Raw genomic sequence first — 24074 nt, 5'->3', positions numbered from 1 at the left:
TAGTATTTTGCAATAAGGAACAAATAATCGTGATATGATGAATGATGCAACTAGCAAAAACAAAATTTTATTATGTAAAAAGAAGAATATACAAAAGATAAACTAAACCTAATGCATCTAATGCATCCCCCAGATTTAAACTTTTCATTGTCCCAATGAAAACTAAAAACAATGTGGAGGAGATTAAAAATAAGAGAAGTTACCAAATGATGTGTGACAAATGCCCATGTCATTAACTTTTCCATCATGTACTTGTCCGCCTCCTAATCTTTGAGTCCTATAAAAGAAGATAGACAACAAATATTAAGTAGAGGATACATGTTTATTATAAAGAAAGAAATGAAACTAGAAAGAACTAAAGACATAAATGAAACAAGGAAAATGAACTTGGGTTACCTCCTAAGAAACGCTTGTTTAAGGTCATTAGCTCGACCGCCTCATTAGATTAATCTAAATCTCACTCTTGGAGGCGTAAGATATTTTAGAACCCTCCTACCAGGGGCTTTTATTATGGAGAAAGCTTTCAATATTGGAGTTAAAAAGTGAAATATCGCTCTCTCCATCTTCGTCTTCTTTAAAGTTCTTTCAGGTGGTCAAAGAAGTTTCAGATTGAGCTTCCAATTATAGGCCCCATAAAAATCTGCACATGCAAAGAAAAAAACACCTACCATACAAGAGAAATATAAGAAAGAACTATAAAAATATTAAGTTTAACAGTGCATATATCAAAAGATGAAACACATCCAATAGAATCAATGATGGGTACCTCTATGAAGTTTTCCAAAGGATCACTAAGAATACTACCCTTACTTTGCTGAGAGATACCTGAAAGTTCTAAACATGTGGATGTGACCTCTTCTGACTTCAATGATAGTTGTGGCTCTGTCTTACGCGTTGGTGCTACCAAAAGTGGTGATTCTTGAGACTCTGCTAATTCTGCATAAGGTCCCTACACATTGGTCCACAACATATTCAATCCTTGCAACTCTCATAATCTCAGAAGGTTGTGTTGATAAAGGAGGTGATTTTTGAGATGCTGCTTCCACAACACAACTCCCTACACTTCCTTCCATATCAATATCATCATCACATTCACTGTTGAATAATGCACCGAGATCAATATCATCTGAAGGAGAATCAATAATATGAGGATCACCGACTTCATTTGCATTCTTAAGATGATTTACCACATCTCCTTCCTCATCTGAAAATTCAGTTTCACTATACATCCTGTAAAACCTGGAGGTAGATCTAAAAACTTGTTATCCACTGTATTATCATCTCAATCCTCATCTGAAGAGTCTTAATCTTTATATACATCAAGAAATATGCACTCAACCATATTTGGATCACAGAATTTGCCAGGATCTTTATCTTCATTGACCCTCACTAGCCTTTGTGGAAAAGGAACCCTTAGTGAAGGTCTTGGGAAAGGAACTTCCTTTTTCCCATATTCCCTTTGAGCTCGCAAAGGAAGTCCAACTTGCTTATCTAGTGTTGATGTGATTAATTATTGAGGGAAGGGTACTTGTGGCCTTTGTGAACTTCCTGGAGTAATGGAACTGAGTTCTTGTGCTCTTCTATTGTTCTCCTCAATTCTAAACAAATCCTTTTACAGAAGTTCTTCATGATTCTTGCCACTTCTCAACTTAATATCATTATCATTTACACTAGATCTTATCTGCGTAGGAGGAAGGTCTTCTTTGAACCATTTTGAAACTATGCTATCAATCTTTTTCTCCAAATGTTTGAACTCCTCATTCAGTGACTTGTGAATTTCAACATTCTTGGGTGGTTGGGCTACATTTTGTTTGACAGACTCTCTTGCATTTATGGCTTGCACTTCCTGAATATTTGTGGGAGATTTCATCCAACTTTTATCTGACCATTCTTGAAGATTCAATATCACTTGATCAATTAATGTATATGTTTCGTCCACACTTTTATTCATAAAAGAATCTTCTGCTGATGAATACAAATAACATTCATCTGAGAAAGAAATTCTCCTATAGAAAATGTACAAGGTGAGCCATTTTTCCAAACCATGATGAGGGCACTATCTTTGTAGACTCTTAAATCTATCCCATGCTTCTAATAATGATTCTCCATCTGCCTGAGCAAAATTTGTGATGCAATTCCTCATGTAAATTGTTCTACTTGGAGGGAAAAAATGATTCAGAAATTTCTTCTCCAATTGTTCCCAACTTGTGATGCTTTGAGGACAGAAAAAATATAACCAAGTCCTTGCTTTATCCTTGATACTGAAAGGAAATGCCATCAATCGAATTGCATCCGCTGACACTCCTTCACAGTTCACCATATCACAATATTCTAGAAATGTCTCAAGGTGCATGTAAGGACTTTCTGATACTTCTCTTCCGAATTTGTGACCTTGTATCATGAAAATTAACTCTGAGTCTACTTGGAAACTTTTTGCTTCAATATGAGACTGCACAATGGGAGATAAAAATCTTGTAGAAATGGGTGCAGAAAAATCTCTTAAGGGTCTGCTTGACATGTTAGTGCTCATGGATATCTAAGAAAAAGTTATGAGAAAAAAATAAAAATGAAGAATTTAAGACAAGAAATAAAATGTTATATGAAAATCAAGAAAGAAAATATAGAATTTAAATTGCAAGAAAGAAAGTGCATAATGAAAACAAGAAAGTAAAGACAAAAGGAAAAAGAAAAATGTCTAGAGTAACTCATATGCTAATCAACTAATGTTAATCGAAAATAGTCTCCGACAACGACACCAAAAACTTATTACAAATCGCAAGTGCACGGTTTCATTTTCAGTAATAAAAGAATATCGAATCCACAGGGACTGTTGATTAAGCACTAGTTAACTTCGCACGGTGAATTATCTAGACAAACGTAAGTTGGTGAGAAAAGAGAGTACAAGAAAGAGAAGAAGGAAGAGAGAGAATGGATCTTGTGAGGAGTTGAGCTAAGAGGATGGAGGATGATAGATTATAGGATTTTGGCTTCCTTGTAATGCTAGGCGATGTTACATAGATTTCTTAGTTCCTATCCTCGATGTTAATTCTCTTATAAGAAGTTAGATGCATTACCAACTCTCCCCTGCAGTGGATAAGCCGGCATGATCTCCTACTCCATGTCCTATGCTACTAAATGAAAGTGATTCCTATGAAGTCCGCTAGCGGGGTAATCCTGTCACGACACCCCTCGGTCATACAACAAAGAAATACACTAACACACAATAACATAGAGATATACATAGTGATTATGTCTGATCCCCTACTTCCTTGTGGAGATTTGCTTCTCCTTTCAAGGTGATATTCTAGACGTTCGTTAACGGGACAATCCTGTTACGACGTCGCTCGATCATACGATCTAGGGTATTCCCCCTACGGGATTAACAATTCTACACAACCATTTGATAAAATATACAAAAGATATATATATATATACACACACACACACACTTCATCAAATATGAACAAGGCATTAACAAGTCATTGAATAGAAACATGGCAAATCCACATAGTTTTACATCTCCATCACATCATAAATACTTCCTACATCCTAGATCTGGAGATCTACTCCATTGCAAAGAAAGAACATCCCCAAAATATAAAGTAAAGCATACTTACAATCCTAGATTCGGGAAGAAGGGGAAGAAGAGATGCTTGTCGATGTTTTCGATGTCTTGGGGATGCCTCCTTGCTCCAGAGATGGACGGATCGTCAAAAGATGAAGGTGATTGAAGCTCTAGGGGTTCCCCTTAAGGGGGGAACCCTTCCCCAAGGAGAGGGACGAAGTCCCAAACCCAAGATGAGTAAAAGAATGAGGATCTTGACCCTTTTATACCTCCTCTAAACTGTCCAGGAAAACTAGGATTACAGGGATCGGGTAAATTGGATTTTTCACCCATTAAACTAGGTTTTCTCATGATTCACCCTGAACCAAAGTTGTATCTCTTGAAATTATCTTCAATTTGATACTTGGATCGAACCCTGGCTCAAACTAAGTTGAAAGTTATGGTGGTTCAAAGTTTGGTCTACAGTCTGTGCGGAGGTCCAGATGAACCCTTGGTTGGGAAGCATGGTCGTGCCATTTATCACGGGTATACAGTGCTATCTTTCTTTTGGATCTGAAGCAAAGTTGTAGATCATGAAGTCAGCTACATTTCAATATAAATAACAGCCAAAAACTCTAACAGAGCGTAAAGTTATGGTCACTTTATGATTGGTCTGCAATCTGCCCAGAATTCAGCACAACTCTATTTTAGCATGGCACGGCTCCATGTTCTTCGTCACACGGCCATGTGGAATCCAGACGGCCCCACCCAACTTCCTCATGGGTTGAGTCACATGGTCGCGGTCTTCTTCTTCTCTGCCAAAGTCACACGGTCGTGTGGATTCACACAGTCGTGGCCTTCCATGCCTTTGGAAAGTTGGCACGGTTGTGGTCTTCTTTGTCTCTGGAACATTGGCATGGTCATGCTATTTGGCATGGACGTGTGATGCCTGGCCACGAGGAAGTTGACACGACTATGTCGCTCACACAGTCGTGGCTTGATTTGCCTCTGGTGGGGGAGCACGGCCGTGTGAGTCACACGACCTTGACTTGATCTCTTCCAAAGTTGTTCTTGTATGCATTTTTACTCCATTTTCTCTCCAAATAACATTCTATCAATAAAAAAAAAAGCAAAGAGCAGATCTCCGAACAAAATATAATGGAAGTATGATATTATAAAGAAATAGGGTGCAAGAAACATAGATTTTGCTAATAAAATACAAGTAGATGTGCATCCAAACATGCATAAAAGTGTATATAATCTGCGCACATCAATAGGTTCTTGGTTTATATTGGTCATCCATAATTAAATATTAATTATAAATTGATCATAAATGACAACTACTAGTATATCATGATCCTCGATTAATCAAAAAATCACAGTAGATCCTAGAATAATTCAGAATCCTTTAGTAGCTATGGTTATTAGTGTCTTGTTCTTTTCACTCATTTTATATCCACTTGGTTCAAAAAATAGCCTATGTATCAGTCCCCACTAGGCTGACTATGTCACACCTAGCCCAAGTAGTAGTTTCTTGTCCTACAGATTTAAATCACTCATACATGTGTCCATGAAGATCATCCTCTTGATGTGTAATGCTTTCAACAAAGATTTACAAATAATAATCCTGACAATAGGCCATAAGGTTTACATCACCTTATAAAGGAGTGATGAATTCTCTATGGACTATTAACACCTTTGGGCATATTGACTTATACCCAATCATTCCAGACTCGCACCTCGTAAGAGATGATTGTCAAGATGTCAAGTATTTTGTAATATAGACCTAGAAATTTCCAAAATAATAATTTAAATATTAAAGATAAGATCTTAAATAAAGATAATTTAATCAATTTAAAAATTAAAGTTAATAAAAATTTAAATCTTACGGATAAATATATAGATAGAACTAATTTGATAAAACCAAAACTAAATCATACTAATTCAAAATCAACAAATAATAAAAATTTAAATATTAAAGATAAACCTTTAAAAAATAATTTAAACAATTTAAATAATTAAAAATTAAAAATTAAAAATTAGTAAAAATTTAAATATTAAATATAATAGGTTAAAAAAGATAATTCAAATAATTTAATAAATTTAAAACAAAAAGGAAATTTAAATTTTAAGGTCAATTTAATCAATTTAATTAATTTAAAATTAAAAAATTAAATTGAATGTAAATTACAAGTAATTAAATCTTAACTAAAATTTAATTAATCTTAATTAAAACATAATCTAAGTTCAATAATTCAAGAGGTGACACAAAATTAATTGAAACCTTCAAAATAATAGTTTATCCGGTTGGGTAATTAAAAATTAGTTTAATTAGAGACAACAGTTTAATTTGACAAATAACACTGGAGAACTTTTGGATGATAGTTGGTAAGGAAACTCTATCAATGCATATTTAGGAAGATATGACTTCGACCTAATGTATCTGATTTAGTGAAACTAATTGAAGCTATCCTTTATCAATCCTAGTTACTTAGATCAAAGTTTTGTACTAAGTTTAGCAGGCAGGACTACTATTTGAAAATTTTTAAAAGCGTGGTTACTCTAATGATGTCCAAGTGACTCACTACAGCTTAGAAATTTATCCAAAAAATACTTGTTTGTTGAACCCAAAGTTAAACTTGGATCAAACACAAGTTAAACCAAATCCTGAAATTTAACTTAAATCATCTTACAAAATCATAGGATCCCTTTGTCTAAAAACGTAGACGACATGAGATGAATAAAAGATTAAATTTAAAATTGAATTAAATTTAATTAAAGTTAATATAAAAATAGTTAAGATATTACATTCTTTTAAAAATCCTTTTAAAATTAATTTTCAAAATCCTTTTATAAATTATTTTAAAAATCCTTTTATAATTATTTTAAAAATATTTTTAATTTTTTTAAAAATTATTTTTAAAAAAATTCCTATTGCTAATAAAAATAATTAGAAGGTGATAAGTTAAGGGGAAGAAAAGGCTTTGAAAATATGTTGCATAATTTAACATACTCAAACTCTAGTACGAATTAAGGGGGAGTATTAACTTAAGGGAGAGAAAAAGTTCAATTAGTTTGAAAAATATTTTTACTTTATTCTGAAAATATATTTTTAAAATTAATATACAAAATTTCTTTGAAACATTAATTTGAAAATCCTTTTCAAAATTATTTCTTAAAAATTTCTTTGAAAATTTTTCTTAAAAAATTATTTCCTTAAAATAACTTTAAAATCCTTTTTATAAATTAATTATTTAAAATTACTTTGAAAATTTTAATTGGAAAATTTTCTTAGAAATTATTTTTCATATATTTACTTTGAAATTTTTTTTCAAAAGTTTACATAAATTTTTTTAAAAAAAAAAATTAGTCAAAAAATTTTGAAAAAATTTACTCAAATGATTTTTAAAAAATTTACTAAAATCTTTTACTTAAATTTTTGAAAAAGTTTACTTACCTATTTTTGAAAGAGTTTACTCAAGTAATTTTTGAAAAAAATAAAATTTACTTAAAAGTTTTTGAAAGAGTTTACTCAAATAATTTTTGAAAAATCTTGTGAATAGTATTCATTTAGAAATTTTTAAATAAATTTACTCAGAAAAGGTTAAAAAAACATACTTAGAATGTTTTTTAATACATTATTCAAATACAAAGTATAAATAAATTTGCAAACCTCTCCCTGAGTTTGACATATACAAAGTATTTACCTTCAGTTCTCTTTCTACATTACTGTCTGGCTTTACTCACCTTTTGCGTATTTTTTTTATCTTATTTTTTCATGAATGCCAAAGGTGGAGGTATGGGTTTATGTAGAAAAACAAACAATTTGATCAAGGAAATCAATTTCAAAACTAACTTAGATCATTTATTTGCATGTTGTATATTTTCTTTCAATATGATTTTTTTTCTAACTTTAACCCAGGTTGTTATTGCATCAAAAAAGGAGAGATTATTGATGCAATTTATACTAATGATATAATTCAGGTTTTGATGAATAATGAATGGATTAAAATTAGAGTGTTGTGATCTAATTGCATAACTAAGTGTGCAAGAGTTGACGTGTAACGCCCAAAAATTCTCAAATTTATTTTAGAAATATTCTATTATTTTTCTGAAATTTTAGGATATTTTTTCTAGAATTTTTAGAATAGCCGAAATAGCAAAATTAAATAAAAATATAAAATCGCCTAAACGGGAATTGAACCGAGACCTATGGACCCTACGACTTATAGGGTGATTTTAGTAACCAAGGGGCCCCAATAGGGGTGTGCTGAAAGAAGAGGAGAACAATTATACTTAAGGTCTAGTTGGGGTGTATTAATCACTTAATATAATAGGGAAATTAAGTGGAGAGTTATTATTTTTGATCGGCAATTCTCTTCTCCCTCACCCTCACCCGACGCCGCCCCCGCTTCTCCTCATCCTCTCAGCGCACAAGCCCAAGAAACCTAGGGTTCCATCCCTAGGATCGTAGGAGCACCTTTCAACGACAACTCAGGCACGAGGGCGTTCCTCTCCGCGAGAAGAACGCGTAGACGAAAGAAGATCGTCGAAACAATCTTCTTCTCTGGAAATCTAGCGATCGGATTGTAAGGAAAGTTAGCGAAGGATGTAAGTAACCCCTCACCTGCAGTATAAGTAGCTAATTGTATGTTTTTATGTCTTAGTTCGCATTTATGTTCTCAGTTTAGCCATATGCAGAATTAGAGCACACCAAGTGCTCGATAAAATGCCTAGTATAGTTAAATGCTACAGTAGGCATTTTAATAGCTCAGTTAAATGCCCTAGATGCATTTTAAATAGCATACATAGCCTTGCTTCAGTTATATGGGACTACGGTCCAATGGGTGGGCTCCCATAGTCGCCTCTAGGTTCAGATAACCTAACTCTAGGTTCAGATAATCTAGTAAAAGCAAGATATGATAAATCAGTTATAAACAGTATTTTATTTTTATCAGTGGCACTGTACTGGACTTCAGTTGTCCTTGGGTTGGGCTCCCATAGTCGTCCCTAGGTTTAGATAACCTAGTACCCTACTAGATTCTGGACTTGCTACCTCGGGCCTAGCTAGGGATGCGCGCACAACAAGTACAATTGTCGGGCCCATCAACAACATGTTTAGTATTTTTATCTACTTATGAAAATAGTTTTCAAACTTCACAAACCAAATATGTGAATACAGCTTAGCTTCGGTTTAGTTCTTATTGTGATAACAAATAGCTTATCTTATGTATTGATTTAGTTAGCTTGCCGATACAATGAATAGCTTGTGTTCAGTATTTGTTTAGCATGACACATTTGTTGATATGCCATGTTCTAGCGTTTTCAGCATGATCATTAGCATGTATTTCGAATAGCATCTTTTGAAAGCATGATTTCTTCGAATGCATGTTTTTGTGAGATAGATGGTTTCTTACTAAGCTCCCAAGCTTATAGTTTCATTTTCCTTATACCACAGATAAAGGTAAAGGAAAGATGGATTATCGGAGGCTGGTGGGCAATGTAACCAAATGTGTGTGAGAAGGAACTTGGAATGAAGATCTTTGGGGAAACTAGCAAATTTAAGAACTCAGTATTTCTTATAGTGTTACTTTTCCTCACTTTTAGTTATTTGGGTGTCTTGAATTACGAAAGTTATGTTTAGATTACTCGTTGTCTGGATATTAGATATCTAACCATGAGAAATGACATGCCTAGTATTAGTGTTGTGTTTGTAGTTGAATTTCTGAAGGTTCTATATGAGGTCGGGTTTGATTTCTGCAGAAATCAGAAACCCAATCGATCAGCCGATTGATTGAGCAGTCCTCAATCGATCAGCCGATCGATTGGAAGAAGTCCCCGCGTACAGAACGCCATTGAGTCGATCAGCTGATCGATTGAGGAGTCCAAGATCGATCAGCCGATCGTTCGAAACGCAATCTGCCGCATACAAAGAGCTGATGAGTCGATCAGCTGATCGATCGGCCATGGATCGATCAGCCGATCGATCGGGAAATTTGCTCCCACAAACAGAGAGCTTCTGAATCGATCTCTGGATCGATTGGCCAGACTGGATCGATCAGCCGATCGATCCAGACGGGACTTCCATGCACAGTAGCACCTTGGGTCGACCAGTGGAAAAATCAAATCACTCCAATCGATCAGCCGATCGATTGGAAAGTCTTATTTCTGCTAGAAGTGTCTACTTTCAGCTTTTGGATCAAATAGAAAGTTTAGGTTCCCTTCCTTAGCTTATGTATAACTTCATAAGTGTATTCTGAATATAAATTTCAGACTTTATAGCAAATAGTAGAGTTTTTAATTAGTTTAGTTTTTTTCCGCACAAAATAGCTTAGCTTAGCACAATGATTGTAACCCCCGGCCTTACAGCCTAGTCAGTAGGAGGCGGGGCGTTATAGAGTACTATCAGAGCAAGTTTCATACTTCCTCACACACACATCAGCATTTAACCTGCAGCTTCCAAGTAAGAACACCTCTCACTTTATTTATGTGTTGCTTTCATGTTTGTAGATAACTAAAGCTTGTTGATATATGATAACATCTAACGTGATAATAGTAGTCATGTACCTATGATTGTATTAGTTATGTATGTCCTTCATTTCCTTAGAAAATGGTACGAGGACGCCCAGCTAGAAAGACACCAGCTATTGAGCCCCAGCATGAGGCAGGCAGCTCAGTGCCTCCCCCAGACCTTGCAGCAGTAGTGGCTCAGTTACAGAAGCAACTAGATGAACAGCAACAGGAAATAGCCACCCTAAGGGCTAATCAGCAGAACACTCCCACCGTCACTCCGGAACCTAACCTAGCAACCCCAGTAGTGATAGAGGTCCCACCAGTCCAACCTGCAGCACCAGTAGCCCTAGCAGCGGGGGCAAGGAGAGAAGCCTATCTGATCTAGTGGCAAAAAATCAAGCCAGAGAATTTCTCAGGCACCAGTGAACCATGGGATGCCCAAGCATGGTTCAAAACACTGGAGAGTACGATGGAGCTTCTGGACTAGCCAGAGCATGAGAAGGTGAAATGCGCCTCTTTCTGCCTAATAGGAGATGCACGTATGTGGTGGGAGAGGATTAAAGTGAAGCGCCCAGTGAACCAAATGACATGGGCAGACTTCGAGAGAGAATTCTTTGAGGAGTTCTTTCACATGCGGGTCACGAACCGCCACTATGACGAGTTCACTGAATTTCGTCAGGGCAACCTTTCAGTTGACGAGGCCATGAAGAAATTCAACAGACTGGCTCGTCTATGCCCAGAAAGAGAACGAGTCCGGATGATGCTCAAAATTCTAAGGCCGAAAATAGCAATGAATGTGACCAGTGGCGTTCATAGGCAGCAAACCACAGAAGAACTGGTAAGTAGTGCTCTGACCATCGAGCATTACCAGAACAACATCAAACAGTAGAAGCAAGCCTTCTTAGAGTCAAAAGGCCAAGGAGGCTCAGGCACTCAGAAACACCAGGGCCACAGCTCTAACTGGAAAGGGAACTCCAGTAACAAACGTAAACCAGGGAGTTACCCAAAAGGAGGACCAGCTAGTAAACAGCCTAGCTATCCCAAGTGCTCTACTTGTGGGAAATTCCACCTCGGAGTTCGTCGCAAGGGCACACGAGGATGCTTCGAATGTGGCCAGGAAGGGAATATGGCTAAGCAATGCCCGAACAAGACCAGTATTTCTCTACCGCAGCCAATTCAGTACGGAGACAAGACAGCACAGTTACACCAGATGCAGGCTGCTTTAGATGGTCCACACATCAGCCAGGGCAGACTAGAAGCCCCCTCAGCCACGACGAATGCGAGGATCTACTCACTCACCAGAGAGGATGTAGCGAATGCCTCAACAGTTGTTATAGGTCAAATCAGTATTTTACAGCAAAGTGCAAATGTTTTATTCGATACTGGGGCAACCCATTCTTATATATCCAGGACATTTGCCAAAAAGTTAGCAATACCTCCAGATGTACTCAGTGGTCAAATTTTGACAACACTACCGTCAGGAGAGATCATGGCATCCACGCCCTAGCTCCGAGCAGTGCAGTCATTATAGCAGACAGAGAGCTTTTTGGTGATCTAATAGTGCTAGATATGACTGACTACGATGACATCTTGGGAATGGACTTTCTGATCAAGTACGGTGCTGCCATAGAGTGTCGTAAACAGAAAGTTGTATTCCAACCTGAAGCAGGAGTACAGTTTGGGTACGTCGGAGAACCAAAGAGAAAGGCTAAGAAGTTTCTCTTAGCTTTGAAAGCACAGAAACTATTGGATTCAGGATGTACGGGATTCTTAGCACATGTAGTCAATAACAGTTAGGACAAGGACTAAAAGCTAGAGGAGGTCTGAGTCGTACGTGACTATTCAGCAATCTTCCCTGAAGAGTTACCAGGCCTAGCACCAGACAGGGAGATTGAATTTGAGATAGAACTTATCCCCGGTACGAATCCCATCTCCAAAGCACCCTACCGCATGGCTCCATCAGAACTGAAGGAACTTCAGGAGCAACTACAGGAGCTGCTCGACAAGGGCTTCATACGCTCTAGTCACTCATCGTGGGGAGCACCTGTATTGTTCGTGAAGAAGAAGGATGGGAGCATGCGCCTGTGTATAGACTACCGAGCACTAAACCATGTCACGATTAAGAACAGGTATCCTCTTTCCAGAATAGATAACCTGTTCGATCAGCTAAAGGGAGCAGCAGTGTTCTCTAAGATAGACCTCAGATCGGGATATCACCAAGTGAGAGTTAAAGAGGGTGATATACCCAAGACAGCTTTCAGGACCAGATACGGACATTATGAGTTCGTAGTCATGCCCTTTGGCGTGACGAATGCTCCAGCTACTTTCATGGACCTCGTGAATAGGGTATTCAGAGAATACTTAGATAAGTTTGTCATCGTGTTCATCGACGACATTCATATCTATTCCAAAACTCAGGAAGAACACGCAGAGCACCTAAAGATAGTACTGTAGACCCTTCGGCAGAATCAGCTGTACGCCAAGTTCACGAAATGTGAATTCTGGCTCGATCAGGTATGCTTTCTGGGTCACATCATCTCTAAAGATGGTATCATGGTAGATACCAGTAAGATAGAAGCTGTGAGTAACTGGAAAAGATCTAAGAACGCAAGTGAAATCAGAAGCTTTTGGGACTAGCAGACTATTACAGAAAATTCGTAGAGGATTTCTCCAGGATAGCCTCCCCACTAACAGCTCTCACCAGGAAGAACAGAAAATTTCAGTGGACAGAGGACTGTGAGAATAGTTTCATGGAGCTCAAAAGAAGATTGACCAGTGCTCTCATTCTAACTCTGCCATAAAACGCAGACAACTTTGATATTTACAGTGACACCTCTAAATTGGGATTAGGAGCAGTACTGATGCAAGAAGGTAAGGTGATCGCCTATGCCTCCAGACAACTCAAAGACTATGAGAGGACTACCCTACTCATGACCTTGAGCTTGCAGCAGTTGTGTTCACCCTCAAATTTGGAGACATTACTTATATGGAGCTCAGTGCAGAGTGTATACAGATCATCAGAGTCTGAAGTACTTCTTCACTCAGAAGAATCTGAATATGCGACAGCGCATAAGGCTCGAGCTGGTCAAGGACTATGACATAGACATCCTCTACCACCCAGGAAAGACCAATAAGGTGGTAGACACATTTAGCAGGAAGTATAGTGCTACCTTACTATCCCTAGAAGCCATGTCACCACCCCTACAAAAGGAGATTACAGATTTCGGTCTCAAACTTTTAGTTGGACAACTCTCTATTATGACATTAGCGTTTACCCTGCTTGGTGACATTCAGACAGCTCAGGATCAGGACCCTGAAATTCAAAAAATCAAGCAAGGGTTAGCAGAATCAGAAAGTGGAGAGTTCAGAGTGTCCAATAGTGGGGTATTACATTTTGGTGACAGACTATGCGTTCCGGATCAGGAGGAACTACTGTTAGTTAGAGCCCTAGAGCCAATCATTTGATGATTGTATGGACTCATTGTATCATATTCTTGTATATTAATAAAGGTATTTGTTTGGTTATTATACTTATTTGTATTAGTGCCAAATAGACTAAGTATAATAGCGTCCTTGAGTAGAAGGTTCATACCTATATCAATCGATTAGTTGAATCGATAGTGAGATGATATAGGGAACACTACTCTAAATCATTCCTAGTCGAGTATTAACATTCAGGGACAATGTTAATACAATAAGACTAGCATGTAGGTCAGCTCGATGACTTGATCTCACAAGTCATGGATATAGAGATATCAAGCTGACACATGGGTATGCATTAGAGAATGTATACTGAATGACCCGCCATGAGAAAGTATCATGCATCGTTATATGAGTGTCATATACTTTCTCATATGGCTATTAGTATGACTATTAGTCCTTTGACCTGAAGTCACCATGGATCCCTACATAAGGAGTTATGTACTTTGGTTTCGTCAAACGTCACCCGTAACTGGGTGGACTATAAAGGCGATTACTGGGTATATAATGAATTATGTAGAGGGATGTGAGTGATGTAGATGGGATCTATCCCTCCCATATGACGGGAGCGACATCGGTATTCTTGATAGAGTGAGACCACTAAGTGCATGGCCATGCCCAAATGAGTCAACATTAGATGTTGAGCTCATTTGATCGAGTGAGTCTACTTGGAGTTCAAGATTTAGATTGATTAGATGATGACACGGTCTATGCCTCATATTGATCAATCTAGATGTCTAGGATAGAAGGACAATGTCACATATATTGTGAGGAGTCACAATTAGTAGTCACAAGGTGATGTCGGATCTCGACATTCTTGTAACTTGGGTAGTAATGATGTGTTGCTAGATACCGCTCATTACTTATGCTCCTAACTGGGTTTAGGGCATTGCCAACATTACAAGAACCTATAGGGTCACACCCTTAGGACAATTAGATGGAGATTAGGTTCATATGATGAACCAAGAGGATTAGATTCATTTGATGAATCAAATTGGATTAAGAGTAATCCTAATTGGGCTAACTTGAGTTCGACTCAAGTTGATTCATGTGTTCAATGAGTCTAATTTAGATTTTGACTCGTTGAATTAATTTAATTTAATGAATTAGATTCATTATATTAAGTTGACTCGAATCAAATGGTTAGATTAGATCAACCATGGTAGAGATTGGGTCAAGTTTGACTTGACTTGAGAAGGAAGACCAAAGGTCAATTTTGACTTGACCTTTTGCCACCTCATTGGTGAGTTGGCATTAGGTGGACCAATAATGATGTTCCACATCATCATGGGTGCCACCTCATGGAAATTACAAAGCCATTTTCATAATAACTTCACATTAATTGCATTTAATGGGGAGTTACACAATGAAGAGTGGCCGGCCACTTTGTTTTGAATTATGAATTCATTTTTCCATTCAAGTGGTGTAACTCCTTCTTCTTCCTTGTGTTCTCTCCTTGCTCTCCCTCCTCTTCCTTGTCGTGACCTATCAAGGTGCTAGCACACCTTTGTTTAGGTTTTCTCCATCAAGAATTGTTCGTGTGGATACTTCTAGAGGACCGACGCTTGACGGTCTAGAGATCCGGCAACTCCTTGGACGAGCGGGAACGCGAAAGGGCATGCTTCAAGGTATATTCTTAACACATAGATCTAGGAGTAGATCTAAAAGGTTTTTCAAATTCGTACTCGTATTTATTTTTGGTTTTCCTTGCACGGATCCGTTGGCCTTGGGTGATTCGGGGTTTCCGCGACGCGAAAAGCGGTTTTCGCGGTCCGAAAAACCCAACAACTACGCAGGAAGATCTTAGAAGAGGCTCACAGGACTCCTTATGCGATGCATACTGGCTCCACCAAGATGTACCAAGACCTAAAGAAACGTTTTTTGTGGCTGGGGATGAAAAGAGACATCGCTAGATATGTCAGTACCTGTCTGACCTATCAGAGGGTCAAGGCAGAACACCAGAGACCAAGAGGAGTTCTGCAGCCTATTCAGATCCCAGAATGCAAGTGGGAGGATATTTCCTTGGATTTCATAGTGGGGCTACCCAGAACCACGAATAGTTTTGACGCCATCTGGGTAATAGTCGACATATTGACTAAGTCAGCCCACTTCTTAGCTATCAGGATATCCTACTCCATGGAGCAGCTAGCTCAGTTGTATCTCAAGGAGATCGTCAGACTGCATGGAGTCCCACGAACCATCATTTCAGACAGAGACAGTAGGTTCACGTCACACTTCTGGGAGTGTGTACAATCAGCACTGGGCACTAAGTTAAAGTTTAGCACAGTTTTCCATCCTCAGACAGATGGTCAGACAGAATGAGTAAATCAGGTACTCGAAGATATGCTCCGAGCATGTGCCCTAGACTTCAAGGGAAGTTGGTGCAAATATCTGTGTTTAGCAGAATTTGCAAACAACAATAGCTATCAGGCCACTATCGGTATGGCACCCTACGAGACTCTCTACGGGCGGAGGTGTAAATCTCCAATCTACTGGTATGAAAGTGGTTAACAGAAAGAACTAGAACTCCAGACAGATCTAGTGGCAAATACCACAGCAGCTACACAGCAGATCCGCTAGAGGATAGAGACAGCTCAGAGCCGCCAGAAAAGCTATGCTGATACACGGCGTCGACCCTTAGAGTTTTTAGTTGGGGATACAGTATTTCTCCGAGTGGCTCCCATGAAGGGAGTAATGCGTTTTGGGAAGAAGGGTAAATTAAGTCCCAGATATGTGGGACCATACCTTATCACTAGACGAGTTGGCAAGGTAGCATATGAGCTAGAGCTACCCCAGGAGATGTCAGCTATCCATAATGTATTTCATGTCTCTATGCTGAAGAAGCATATCCCAGATGCCACCCAGGTGATTGACCCCAGTCGGTACAAGTCCGTGGAGACCTCAGCTATGACACTTGGCCTATTCAGATAAGAGACCGAGCAGTTAAGAAATTACGGAACAAGGAGGTACCATTAGTAAAAGTAATATGACAAAATCACACAGCAGAAGAGGCAACTTGGGAGACCGAAGCTAGTATGAGGCAGAAGTACCCAGAGCTATTCAAAGTTCGAGGACGAACTTTTTATAAGGTATAGGGGATTGTAACGCTCGAAAATTCTCAAATTTATTTTAGAAATATTCTAGTATTTTTCTGGAATTTTAGGATATTTTTCTGGAATTTTTAGAATAGCCGAAGTAGCAAAATTAAATAAATATGTAAAATAGCCTAAGCGGGAATTGAACCCGAGACCTATGAACCCTACGACTTTATAGGGTGATTTTAGTAACCAAGGGGCCCCAGCAGGGGTGTGCTGAAAAAAGAGGAGAACAATTATACTTAAGGTCTAGTTGGGGTGTATTAATCACTTAATATAAATAGGGAAATTAAGTGGAGAGTTGTTATTTTTGATCGGCAATTCTCTTCTCCCTCAACCTCACCCGACGCCGCCCCCTCTTCTCCTCATCCTCTCGGCGCACAAGCCCAAGAAACCTAGGGTTCCATCCCTAGGATCGTAGGAGCACCTTCCGACGACAACTCGGGCACGAGGACGTTCCTCTCCGCGAGAAGAACGCGTAGACGTAAGAAGATCATCGAAACAATCTTCTTCTCCGGAAATCTAGCGATCTGATTGTAAGGAAAGTTAGCGCAGGATGTAAGTAACCCCTCACTTGCAGTATAAGTAGCTAATTGTATGTTTTTATGCCTTAGTTCGCATTTATGTTCTCAGTTTAGCCATATGCAGAATTAGAGCACACCAAGTGCTCGATAAAATGCTTAGTATAGTTAAATGCTACAGTAGACATTTTAATAGCTCAGTTAAATGCCCTAGATACATTTTAAATAGCATACATAGCCTTACTTCAGTTATATGGGACTACGGTCCAATGGGTGGGCTCCCATAGTCGCCTCTAGGTTCAGATAACCTAACTCTAGGTTAAGATAACCTAGTAAAAGCAAGATATGATAAATCAGTTATAAACAATAATTTACTTTTATCAGTGGCACTATACTGGACTTCAGTTGTCCTTGGGTTAGGCTCCCATAGTCGTCCATAGGTTTAGATAACCTAGTACCCTACTAGATTCGGGACTTGCTACCTCGGGCCTAGCTAGGGATACGCGCACAGCAAGTACAGTTGTCGGGCCCATCAGCAGCATGTTTAGTATTTTTATCGACTTATGAAAATAGTTTTCAAACTTCACAAACCAGATACGTGAATACATCTTAGCTTCAGTTTAGTTCTTATTGTGATAACAAATAGCTTATCTTATGTAAGGAATAAGTTAGCTTGCCGATACATTGAATAGCTTGTGTTCAGTATTTGTTTAGCATGACTCATTTGTTGATATGCCATGTTCTAGCGTTTTCAGCATGATCATTAGCATGTATTTCGAATAGCATCTTCTGAAAGCATGATGATATGGGTTAGGTTTTGTGGGTCCCCCGATGAGGAAAGGAAAGGAAGTACGAAAACATCAGGGATAGGCTAATATCGGCCGGGACATACCTCAATAAGAGGTAAGTCTATATATCGACCGAAATATGCTTCCCAGGAGGAAGATCTACATACCTCAAAGGAGGTAGGCTAATATCGGCTGGTATATACCTCAATAAGAGGTAAATCTATATATCGACCGAAATATGCTTCCCAGGAGGAAGATCTACATACCTCAAAGGAGGTAGGCTAATATCGGCCGGTACATACCTCAATAAGAGGAAAGTCTATATATCGAACGAAATATGCTTCCCAGGAGGAAGATCTACATACCTCAAAGGAGGTAGGCTAATATCGACCGGTACATACCTCAATAAGAGGTAAGTCTATATATCGACCGAAATATACTTCCCAGGAGAAAGATCTATATACCTCAAAGGTGGTAGGTTAATATCGGCCGGGGCATACCTCAATAAGAGGTAAGTCTATATATCGACCGAAATATGCTTCCCAAGAGGAAGATCTACATACCTCAAAGGAGGTAGGCTAATATCTGTCGGTACATACCTCAATAAGAGGTAAGTCTATATATCGACCGAAATATGCTTCCCAGGAGGAAGATCTACATACCTCAAAGGAGGTAGGCTAATATCGGCCGGTACATACCTCAATAAGAGGTAAGTCTATATATCGACCGAAATATACTTTCCAGGAGGAAGATCTTTATACCTCAAAGGAGGTAGGCTAATATCGTCCTGTACATACCTCAATAAGAGGTAAGTCTATATATCGACCGAAATATGCTTCCCAGGAGGAAGATCTATATACCTCAAAGGAGGTGGGCTAATATCGGCCGGTACATACCTCAATAAGAGGTAAGTCTATATATCGACCGAAATATGCTTCCCAGGAGGAAGATCTACATACCTCAAAGGAGGTAGCCTAATATCGACCGGTACATACCTCAATAAGAGGTAAGCCTATATATCAACCGAAATATACTTCCCAGGAGGAAGATCTATATACCTCAAAGGAGGTAGGCTAATATCGGCCAGGACATACCTCAATAAGAGGTAAGTCTATATATCGACCGAAATATGCTTCCCAGGAGGAAGATCTACATACCTCAAAGGAGGTAGGCTAATATCGGCCGGTACATACCTCAATAAGAGATAAGTCTATATATCGACCGAAATATACTTCCCAGGAGGAAGATCTATATATACCTCAAAGGAGGAAGGCTAATATCGGCCGGGATATACCTCAATAAAAGGTAAGTCTATATATCGACCGAAATATACTTCCAAGGAGGAAGATCTATATACCTCAAAGGAGGTAGGCTAATATCGGTCGGGACATACCTCAATAAGAGGTAAGGCTAGATCGACCGAAATACACTTCCGAGGAGGAAGATCTATATTACTCAAAAGAGGTAGGCTAATATCAGTCGGGAGATACTTTTGAAAGCATGTAGAATAGTATCGACCGCGACATGTCCGGAAGAAAGAAGGTTAATATCAGCCTGGTTAACCAACACCTTGGAAAAATACCTGATAAAATGTGGCTTATTGCTAGTTAAGATAAAGAACATAGAGGGGCGCAAACTGAAACCGCATGAAGAAGAACAGAGATAAATATTTCAAATAAGATAATTAATAAAGATATCCTCAATACATGACTCTATGACAGGTGTTATATATTTTGGCGGGAAATTTGTTTTTATATTATTTTGCAGGTACTAAACGACAAAGAAGGTACATCTGGGGTACAAAAAAGATTCCTTAAAAGTCATTTACTACAAGTACATAGCTGATGTCATCTCATAACAAACTCTAACAAACCGGGGTCCACTTCATGACTATGAAGGGTATATGAAGTGGTATAAAAAGGAGAATCCTCTCCGTTGGCAAGAAAAGTTGAGATCATCACACACACTCATAAACCCTAATTTTCTCAACTACTGTTCATCTTCTTCTTCCTTCTTCCACACGGAGAAAGATCACTGACTTGAGCGTCAGAGGGCCTAGACTGGGATTCCCACCCCGATCTTAGGTCACTGACGATAGCGTTGGTTGGTCTTTTGTGTGCAAGAAACCTTGGAAGCTTCGGATCTGGGTTTCTTTTCTTCAGATTTGGATTTCTTCTTCGTCATCGAGTCTTCGTGCAAGGAAAACCTCCGGTGACTCTATTTTTTCCCGATCCGCTTTGGATTTCTCGGATCGGTATTCTGCGGACATTATTCTTCATCAGCACGGTGGGTTTCTTTCTTCCAGATCTCCGTCGTGTCCAGCTTCTCAGACAGGATCAAATTTGGTGCCGTCTGTGGGAACTTTACCTGAATCTGAGACTACAGGATGGAAGAAGCCGGGAAATCAAACCTACTCACTATCAGTCGAGAGGATTTGGATTTCCTCATCAATTCTCACGTTCAGAAAGCCTTACAACAGCAGCAACAACAACTTCAAGCCCACACCGGCGCTACTCTACCAACAGCTCATCATCCAGCAATATCGACTACTGAGCATCGGAAAGGAAAGGAGCTGGAAGAAGAAGAACTTGCGTATTTTCCTCACGTTGCTGCTTCTCTGACAAGGCGTCCACGAGCCTTTCTTCGCACTCCCATGGATCAAGGGGGCAAGAGGCCCGTGTTCAGGAGTCCTCTGGTGAAGCACCAGATAGGGAAAAGCGTAAGATCAAAATGATAACTAGTGATAGCTCACCAGAGAAGGTCATCTCCCCATTCCCTCAAAGTGTACTAAATGATCCGCTTTCTAAGCGGTATCAAAATCTTCAGATCGGGGAATACACTGGAACAACAGATCCAGAAGATCATCTATTGAAATTCGAGAACGTAGCATTATTACAACAATTCTCTGACGGGGTGAAGTGTCAGATGTTTCTCACTACCCTTGGAGGAGCTGCACAGCGCTGGTTCAAGAGATTGCCAGAGAAGTCTATTCGGAAATTTAAAGACTTCAAGAAAGTCTTTCTACACAATTTCTCCAGCAACAAAAGGTATCATAAGACTCCTTGGAGCCTGTTTTCAATTAAGCAAGCATCTAAAGAGTCTATCCGAGCATACATCAAAAGATTCAATCAGGTAGCTATTGATGTACCTAATGCTACCACTTAAATATTAGTTAGCGCTTTCTCTCAAGTTTTAAATGATAATGATTTCTTTAAAGATTTAGTAAGGAATCCTCCTATTAATTTTGATTCCTTGATTGAGCGTGCCACCGAGTTCATTAATGTGGAAGAAGCTCAAGCTGCTCGTAGAAAGGAGGGTGTTACCTCTTCTCCTATCCAGGTTAAGGAGAAAGCTCCGGCCCCTGTGCCTCCACCAAGAGGTCCTAGAATAACTCATCCACCCCATCGACAACCAAAGTATCGCCCACAAGCTGTACAACATGTGGAGATATAGCCAGAGGCACCAAGGAGATGGTGCACTTATCATAAAACTAGCAGTCATCATACTGAAGACTGTTTTGTTTTAAGAAATAAACGAGCTAATCGGGAGTATTATCAGAGGCAGAACTATTATCGACAGCAGTGCCCCAGGCAGCAAAGTCCACTCAAACTTGAATATCGCCCGGTCGAACCTCGGTAGGAGGCAATACCAGTCCCGGCCGGTACTAGCCAAGTATCAGAGAAAGCACCTTCTGAAGCTGTGACGACTCGGTAGGAAGAAAACAAGAGCAATGCTGCTCGGGGCAATATCAATATGATTACGGGCGGACCCACTTATGGGGATTCTAATAGTGCCAGAAAGGCACATGCCTGAAGACTGAAAATTCATGCTGTGGGATGTAGTAGGGATCGAGCGGCCGACCCCGAAATAAGTTTCGGGCCTAGAGATCTCGAGGGGGTAGAAATACCCCATGATGATGCCCTGATCATCAAAGCTGTGATAGCCAACTACGCCATTGCTCGTACCTTCATAGACACGGGCAGTTCTGTCAATATTATATTCAAGAAGGCTTTCGATCAACTGTAAATTGATCCAAGTGAACTTCAACAGATCGTTACTCCTCTATATGGATTCACAGGCAACGAAGTACAACCGTTAGGCCAAATAAAGTTGGTCATATCTCTGGGAGAAGAGCCTCTGATGAGAACAAGAAGATTTTATTTCATGGTAGTAGATGCTCCGTCCTCTTATAAAGTGATACTGGGTCGACCAGCCTTAAACGAGTTTAGGGCGGTCGTTTCTACTTTTTGTCAGAAAATTAAATTTCCTGTGGATGACCAAGTTGGGGATGTGCGGGGTGATCAGAAGACAGCCCGAAAATGTTATGTAGAAATAATTCGAACTGAAGCTAACACTGCCCGAAAGATTCAAAGAAAGGAGGTTAACGCCATTCGGGAGAAGCAGCCCGTCCTGGTTTATGAAGAGAAGGAAGAAGTTCATATCCAGGCCGGTCGACCTAAAGCTACTAGATATATGGCGGCTGATCTTGATCCTGCTCTGAAAGCCGAATTAGTGCAATGCCTGAAGAAGAATAATGATGTATTTGCCTGGACTCCCAAAGAAGTCTCGGGCGTTTCTCCTACAGTCATGGAGCATTCCTTGCATGTCTTCCCAGATGCCCGCCCGGTGATGCAAAGAAAAAGGAGTTTTAGTGCGGAACAAAACCAGATCATCAAAGAAGAAATAACTAAACTCATGGAAGCCGGTTACATCAGGGAAGTACAATTTCCAAGCTGGTTAGCTAATGTGGTGTTAGTCTCCAAGCCTGGAAACAAATGGCGAGTATGCATTGATTTCCGGAATCTCAACAAAGCTTGCCCAAAAGACTATTATCCATTACCCAGGATCGATCAATTTGTAGACTCCACTGCGGGATGCGAATACATCTCTATGCTGGGCGCTTATCAAGGCTATCATCAGGTTCCCTTGGCTAAAGAAGATCAAGAAAAGGGATGTAGAAGAGACCTGCAAAACATTGAGGCAATATAGGCTCAAATTAAATCCGAGCAAATGTTTATTCGGCGCGAAAGGGGAGAAGTTCCTGGGATATATGGTGTCCGAACGAGGGATAGAGGCCAACCCGAGCAAGGTTAAAGCACTGCAGAACATGGAGCCACCACGCAACATGAGAGAAGCTCAGAGACTGACAGGACGAATTACCGCCCTGTCTAGATTAATTTCTAGGTCGGCCGATCATAGCTTCCATTTCTTTAAAATACTTAGAAAGGCCAATAAATTTTAGTAGAATGAGGAATGTGATAAGGCTTTCCAAGAATTGAAAGATTATTTGTCTACTCTCCCTGTATTGGCTAAACCTATAGTAGGAGAAACTCTTTGGGTATATTTGTCATCTAATGAAAATGTTGTGGGCTCAGTATTAGTCAGACAAGAAGGAAAGGAACAACAACCTGTATATTTTTCTAGCCATTTATTAAAAGGAGCTGAGTGTAGATACACTGCACTAGAAAAATTAACTTATGCCCTAGTGTTGACCGCTCGAAGGTTGCTCCCATATTTCTTAGCACATGAGATTATTGTATTAACCAACAGTACTCTTGGACGGGTGTTACTCAATCCAGAGGCGTCAGGTCGGCTGATCAAATGGACAACTGAACTTGGGGAATATGACATTCAATATCAACCTCGCTCAGCTATCAAAGCACAAGCCCTAGCAGACTTCATCATAGAAGTTCAAAGCCCTGAGGAAGAAGACATATGGAAAGTTTATGTAGATGGTTCTTCAACTAGACAAGCCAGCGGAATTGGTGTTCTTCTTATATCTCCAAGGGAAGATAGACTCCAACTCTCCATCAGATTGAATTACAGAGCTACCAACAATGAAGCAGAATATGAAGCCCTGATAGCAGGATTGCAAGCCGCTCGGCATATAGGGGCGGCTCGAGTCCTTATCTATTCTGATTCTCAGTTAGCAGCTCAACAACTATCATGTAATTTTGAAATTAATAATGACAGGCTTAAGTTATATGCTGAAGCATTTGATAAGTTGAAGTCCCAGTTTCAAGAAGTAAATATACAAAAGGTTCCTAGATCTGAGAATCAAGTAGCAGATGAATTGGCTAAATTGGCCTCTGCTATAGTGCCATGGAGTCTAGATCGGCCTGTAGAACAAACT

General features: G+C 39.4%; 1 non-coding gene across 1 annotated transcript; it reads left to right on the top strand.

Annotated features, from left to right (window-relative positions):
* The first annotated feature begins 2039 nt into the window (after nucleotides 1–2039).
* LOC122039202 lies at nucleotides 2040–2145 on the top strand. Its single transcript, XR_006128085.1, has one exon. It is a non-coding gene; the product is annotated as a small nucleolar RNA R71 (small nucleolar RNA).
* Nucleotides 2146–24074: the final 21929 nt, after the last annotated feature.

The sequence above is a fragment of the Zingiber officinale genome, chromosome 1A (assembly GCF_018446385.1).
Source record: "Zingiber officinale cultivar Zhangliang chromosome 1A, Zo_v1.1, whole genome shotgun sequence".
Taxonomy (NCBI): Eukaryota; Viridiplantae; Streptophyta; class Magnoliopsida; order Zingiberales; family Zingiberaceae; genus Zingiber; species Zingiber officinale.
The sequence above is the reverse complement of the archived record's forward strand: the minus strand, read 5'-3'. Positions and strand labels throughout refer to the sequence as shown.